The following is a 7,293-nucleotide window of genomic DNA, read 5'->3' as shown; positions in this document are numbered from 1 at the left end:
GTCGAGCTCTCTTATGTATAAGAAAAAAGGATGCCCAAAGAGCAATGAGGATAGTCCACGAAGGAATTTGTGGAACTCACGTAAATGGCAAAATGTTAGTCCAAAAGATAATGCGAGAAGGATACTATTGGACTACAATGAATAGAGATTGCATCAATACGTAAAAAGATGCCCTAAGTGCCAAATCTATGCTAATTTACAACACGTTCCTCCATCCTTGCTCTACACCTACACGTCGCCATGGTCGTTCTCTACATGGGGAATTGACATCATCGGCAAAATCACTCCCCCAGGAACAGGAGGTCACGAATATATCCTAGTGGCAATTGATTACTTCACAAAGTGGGTCGAAGCACAATCATACGCTAAACTCACCGCAAAACATGTAGCACTCTTTATCGAAAGAAATATTATTTGTCGATACGGAGTCCCACATGGAATCATAAGTGACAATGGAACTCATTTTCAAGCCGAATGTGAAGAATTGCTATAAAAATATGGCATTCAACATCATCATTCTTCCCCTTATAGACCTCAGGCAAACGGAGCAGTCTAAGTAGCTAATAAAAATCTAAAGACTATCATCGAGAAAATGACAGAAAATTACAAGGATTGGCCTGACAAACTTCACTTCGTATTGTGGGGTTATCGCACGTCAATTCGCACATCAACAGGAAATACGCCATTTTCCTTGGTTTATGGAATGGATGCCGTACAACCTGTCGAACTAGAGATTCCATCTCTATGCATCGCATTAGAAAGCAAACTCGATGAAGTTGAATGGACTAGGGCAAGATATGAAGAGCTAATTCTACTTGATGAAAAACGACTAGAAGCTCTACATCACATTCAATGTTACCAAACTCGTATAGCTAGGCATTTTAATAAGAAGGTCAAGACACGAAACATCAAAGTAGGAGACTTGGTGTTAAAAGCATTAAGGAAAAATGTTTTTGATCGAAGGGGAAAATTCAGACCTAATTGGTCTGGACCCTACATTGTCAAAACAATCCTGTCAGGAGGTGCAGCAAAATTAACTGACATGGATGTCAATGAGTTCTCAAACATGACAAATCTTGACCAACTTAAGAAATACTACCCATAATTACTTGAGTAGGATACTCAAGAGAGCTACGTTTGGCCTGATTACTTAAGAAAGGATACGTAGGCAACCCTTTACGGGTGCGACCACTTTATTGTTTTCAAATCTCGCATCCTAGACTTAATAAAAAATTTAACAGAAGATCAATGAAATATCGGCGTTGTGGAAAAAATTCTGGCGCCAGCCGATGAACATTAGTGACAGACGACAGCTTCCGTCGCCTGACGCCAAACTCCCGTAGCTGGCGCCAATCGCAGAATGGTGGCGCCAATTTACTGAAAAATGTCTGGGAATATTTCGGTGATTTTCAGAAAATTTTCGACTTCCGTTCTCGAAAAAATTTCTGGAAAATTAATTTTTCGGTTTTCATTACTTTAATAAATTAAATTTAAAGTAAATAATTTAATTAAAAGCTGGAATTTCATTAATAAAATAAATTACATTATTAATGGAATTTAAATAAAGCTTAAATAAATTATTAAAAAAAAAGTCTAATAATTGGAAATTAAGCAATGCTCTTAATCTTTTTTCTCTTTCTTAGCCCTTTTCCAATTCTTGTCTGCGTCTTCTTCTTCATCCATAACCTTAGCTAGTAGGCATCCTTTAGAGGACCTACATTCAATCTTTGAATAAATAGTTTCCCCCTTAGCTAGGACCCCATGCTTCTTTTCTACCCAAGCTTTCTTTTCTGTGGTGTCAGCTTTCCTTTTTCCTTAATCTTTCGCAGTACTCTTCTTCTTAGGCATTATAGGTGTTTTGACCTCAATTCTTTCACCCAAGCATTCCTAAACAGGAATCACTTTGTCACCTAGACGACTCCTCACATCAGTTTTATTCTGATTTTTCTTCACGTCCTTTGAGGGTTTCTTCAGAAGCCACTTTTTCACGTCATTGGGCAAAGAAGGAGGAACCTTTTGGGTAATTACTTCCCATAAAGGTCTAGCGCTCAAATAAGCATCAAATTTGTCTACTTCCTGAGAGACAGGGAACTCATAAGGACGACGAAGATCGCCGGAAGGAATAGTCTGAAGTAGGCTGTACTGTCTTTTTACCCTGCAGGGATAATAAAAAGTCATGCGGGACAAGCTTGGAAGACGGCAGAAAGGCTGCTTGTTGACAACAACCATCTTTTCTATTTTCCACCAAGGGATGACCCACTTGATGGCAAAATTACAAGACTCGAAGACCTTCTTCTATTCGTGGCGCCCCATCTTAGAGAAGCGTTTCTTCCTTCTCACGAAGCAATTTGGAGTGTACTTCTCAATGTTGTCCGGAGGGCTAATTAATTCTAGTCTTTCCATTAGCCACATCTGCAAAAAATTTCAATGCAAATAAATTATTATTACTATACAAAAATACATTTTTGATTTCTGTAATTAAAAATATTATTTTTGTACCTGTAATAAAATTGGAGAGCCCCGAAAAGGTGCTTTTGGATTCCTCTTTAATTCATCAAGGCTAAGCATTGTCTCTCCAACTATTAAGGGCATTGGATTTCTCCCAGATTCAATCTGCTCTAAAACAGTGGATATAATTGATTGACCCTCATCATTTTTACCACTAGTGAGAAAATATTGATTAAGCATACAAAAGAGAAAAGCCCTTCTTCTATAAACATGGAAAGATTATGAATAAGGTCTATTAAAATAATGGCGAGCAAATTCTTATAAATTTATTATGCTACCATCTACTATTTTTGATAGATCTTTGTCTTTTAAATTGAAGAAGCGTTCAAAATCCTTATAATAATATTCGTTTATTCTAGGGATTACTACAAGATCTAGCGCAGGAAAGCCTAAAATAGCACCGAATTCTTCCGACAAAGGGCTAATTTCATCATACCCTAATCTAAAGCAATGAGTATCTACATTCCAATATTCTAGAGCGGTATGAATAAAATCTAAATCAAATCTACCCCTTTGACACCATAAATACCCTCCAAGTGAAACACATCTAATTCTTTTCTCTCCTTGGCATTAAGAGACCGACACCATTCATGAGTACAGTTGGTAAAACTTTTGGAGACTAGAGACATGTTATTTTTTTAAGGCTAAGAAAAAATTTTATTTACTGAAATTATGAAGAAAATCGGCTGGGCAGGGGGCTATTTATACACAAAATCGGCGCAATTTTAATCCAGGAAGCCAGACGCCGGCACCTGACGCTAAGTGTAGCGCGTGGCGCTACACCAAAACGCGTGGCGCCAGCTGGCGCTAATGTATCTTATCGTACGAGCTTTCCAAAAAACCGCGTTTTTGACCTGATTCGAGTCTGCCAATGATTTTACGGTTTTCTTATTCTTCTTTTATATCTTTTTCTAAAAATTCTATTATTCCTTCCTCTTAATTAATATAACTATTATATTAATTTTCGGATTTTTATTTAAACTAACTTCCAAGTCTTTATAAATTCAATATTTTTTGTGATTTTTCATTTTTTCTTTTTTGGGGGAGAAAGTCGGATACCCTCCATCAATAATAAAAATGACGGAATTTTTGCGCAAAATTATTTTTCACAATTTTTTGCACACACAAACATGCACATAACAATAATAAAAAATGAAAAAACCACGATAAATGATGAATAAACTCATAATAGTATGTATATACAAACATGTCTAAATAATGAGTCTAATTAAAGGCAAAGTTCTATACAAAGACAAAATGAAATAATAAAAAGCACAGGAATAAACTACGACGCCGGGGGACGTACACCCATCATCTCATAAAATTGCGCCGTACGAGGAGTAACCTCTCCACCAGCTCCAGCTTCGGTCTCCTCGGGAGGAGGAAAACTCAGCACAGGACCCGTCCACACAACATCAACCTAAGGCTGAGGCTGCGGAGGCTGCTGCGATGACGAGCTGACCTCGTACATCCAACCACCTCTAAGAGCCGAGGTAGCCTCTCCCTGGCCTACCGGCGCAGCATGTGCACCCTCAGATGAAGCGCTTGAGCCCTCTACCGCCTCGGTACGAGCAGCCTAAGAACGACCGCCCGACCACCCGAATTAGTGCGGCGACGTCTCGAGCTAGACCTCGCCGGCTTTCTCCGCATCTCAGGTCTCGTGCGGGTACGAGAAGGAATGGGCTGACCCTGCAAAAGAAACTAAGATCAGAAACATGCAAAATAGAAGCGGTAAAGCAAAAACATAAGAAGGGAAGCTACCTCCTGAACGACGTCATCTTGACGACATGTAGCCACGTTCCTCATCCGGATGAGCTGGCTCCTAAAGGCATCTATACATCGCGCCATCGCCGTGACCACCTCGCGCGAAAACTGTCAGGAAAATAAAGTCAGTAAACATGCATAACATATGTGGACAAAAGTTGCAAATAAACAAGCTTACCCGAGTCTGGTGACGAGGAATCGACCGCTCCACAAAGCGCTCGCCCTCAGGAGCTGGAGGAATCATCTCCTCAATCGGCCCGTATGTCCCCTGATAGTGGATAGACATACGAGGTGGCACGAACTCAGCAGGATCACCCTGACAAAGCAAATCAAAATCAGTAAAGTATTACTTGGGGGCTACTTAACGAAGGTAAAAGCTGAAAATCATACCGCCACATCCTCAGCAGGTACAGGACCTGGAGCTAACAACGGCAGTAGCTCCTCCTCATAGCACCGCTCAGGGATCGTGTAAGATTGCCAAGGGGTACCAGCTCCCTCTGACATGCTCACCAATCTCGCGGCCTTAAACATGTGACGTGGTGGAGGAGCAAGAACGACAAAGGTATCTGAGGAATGCTGAATAGCAACCCTCTCCCCAAGATATGCGACCGCTCCATAGGTCCTTAAGAAATAGCGACGCTCAGCAGAATACTGTGCGACTAGCCTTGGGACCGCCAATTTGACCCATGGTCGGTACATCACATCAGGCTCCTGCAAAGAACGCCTATCAGACAAAAATCTATCAAAGGCATCACAAAATGTTCAAATAAGTAAAGAACCATACCGAGATGATCCAATCTCGGATATAGGCAGTGGACATCCCCACACGGCGGCTTCCCCATTGTAGACACCCATTTGTGTCTCCCCAAAACCAAACCCGGTGATGAGTACCTTTTGCGTTGAATCATAATCGAATGAAGTGAAAGTGTGGAAAGTTTAGTGTTGCGGATAGTTTTAATTTCTTTTCTCTTCTCTCTGTTTTTGAAAACTTATTTTAAGAAAACATCCAATCCAGTTTGGTTAGATCATGATATGGGTCCAATAGTAGTGTAGTTAGATGGGGCTTGACAAGAGCTTTCCAACGATATATTATAAGCCCAATTCCGATAAATATTGAGGAAGTTATGGCCAATTTACTAAACTGGGCCCGTTTTGATCATTCCTAATGCAATTAGGGATGGTTTTAGTTTTCTAGATTCTTCTAGAAGGTTCTTTTCATTCCTAATTCAATTAGCATTGATAAATTGACTTTTGTTGACTTTTTAGAGTTTTAATTAAAATCAAAGACCATTTTTGAGGAAAATACGATTTTATCCTCCTGTACGGCAATTTTTATCTTATTTTAAGAAAACGCGTGAATTTCCAGGTCAGCGCCAAACGCCAGCTGTAGCGCCTGGCGCTAGCCTTGGCGCCTGGCGCCAGGGTCAGCGTCTGGCGCTAGGGTCAGCGTAAGCTAATAGCCAGCGTTGGCGCCAACCTTGTTTCGTGTGCGCCAGACTCTGTTTTGATATTTTATCTTTTTTGCTGATTTTCTTTATAAATAAGTCGTAAAAACTCCGTTTTCATTCATTAACAATCATCAATTTTCATCAGTTTTCATCTACAACCTACAACAAATTCTTACTTTCTCTCTCTCTCTTTTTCTAAACTAGCTTTTCTCAAATATAAAAATTCCGCATTCATTAGATCTAGAAACACCTAGCCATATTCGAAGTTGCGTTCGCCCTAGACGTGAAAGGTTTAATTTCTAAGGGTTTGGTCCCAAATCTCTCTTTTCATTATTTAATTTAATTGTTGATTATTATTTTCCTTGAAGTTACTAACGTGTGTATTTTGTTATTAGAAAGAGGTACGAGGCATCAAAGTAAGTACTTTAATGGTTTTTATTGATGTTATTATGTAGAATCATGCTTAAATTGTTATTATGATTCCTAGTATCATGTCTAGGGTAACTTTAATATCAAGTATGATTAAAAGTATGATGCTTCCTATGTTATTCCTAATATTTATGATTGTTAGTATCATGTTAGGGTTAAAGATTTGATTTTTATTGCTTAGTGACATGCTAGGGTTTGTTATTAATCTTGTTAGTATCATGCCTAGGATCTTGATATGCTTTAAAATGATTATTAATATGATTGTTATTATGATGATTATTGTTTTGATTATTATTATGATTATACTTTATGATTTGTTTTGATTGTTATGTTGCTTGATATTTATTGTTATTGCTTGCTCACACCTTTTATGCATGTTTAAAGGGAATTGGTACTTGTAATCACGCTTAATAAGATAATTAATAATCTTGTTAGGGTTAATATGATTACAATTCAAGTGATCGCCAATAATAGTTTTGTTTGTGCATTAATGTTCAACCAACATAGATTAAACAGGTTTAGGGTTAATCCTATTGATTGCATGTTAGTCAAAAAGCGCACATGAATACGATCAGAATAAAGTAGAGGCCTATTATTAGGGCAGGTTCAATCTCTTTTAGGTTAGGTTTGTACCTTCATACCAAGAGACCCCTTCTTCTCCTTCCCCTCGGCCGACGAAGAATTCGGGGAGTTATCGATTATAGCAGTTGATAAGGGAGTTCGAGTCTTTTGTTAATTAGAATCAGGCGACACCCGGATTTGAACTGGGGAACAAGGATTTGCAGTCCTCCGCCTTACCACTCGGCCATGCCGCCAAAACGATACAAAATAACCCTTATTTGGTTCAAGACCTTATGGAGTTGATGATCTCTTGGATCGTTTAGGGGTGTAACCTTCACCCTGTGAACGGTTTACAAGTTCCTAAAACTTGTTGGCGACTCTTTTGCTCTATCTTCTTCCCTTTTGGACGCCACCGTACTTTAGTGTATGATCACAGTGGGGTTCAAGCTAGGGGTTAACGCTTGAAATTATTCCCTACAGTTTTTGGCGACTCCACTGGGGAGGATTTCTATTTTAATTCCTGAATTTGTTTCGGCAATGATTTAGAATGAGTGGATGAGACTCGAAACGTTCTAAGTATTTC

The 7,293-nt window shown here is 39.1% G+C and overlaps 1 non-coding gene across 1 annotated transcript; it reads right to left on the bottom strand.

The window, feature by feature from the left end:
- Positions 1–6,893: 6,893 nt before the first annotated feature.
- On the bottom strand, positions 6,894–6,964 carry TRNAC-GCA (transfer RNA cysteine (anticodon GCA)). Its single transcript has one exon. It is a non-coding gene; the product is annotated as a tRNA-Cys (tRNA).
- Between the last annotated feature and the right edge of the window lie 329 nt (positions 6,965–7,293).

The sequence above is a fragment of the Chenopodium album genome, chromosome 4 (genome assembly GCF_948465745.1).
Source record: "Chenopodium album chromosome 4, dcCheAlbu1.1, whole genome shotgun sequence".
NCBI lineage: Eukaryota > Viridiplantae > Streptophyta > Magnoliopsida > Caryophyllales > Amaranthaceae > Chenopodium > Chenopodium album.
Note: the sequence above shows the minus strand (reverse complement) of the source record. Positions and strands in the feature narration are given on the sequence as shown.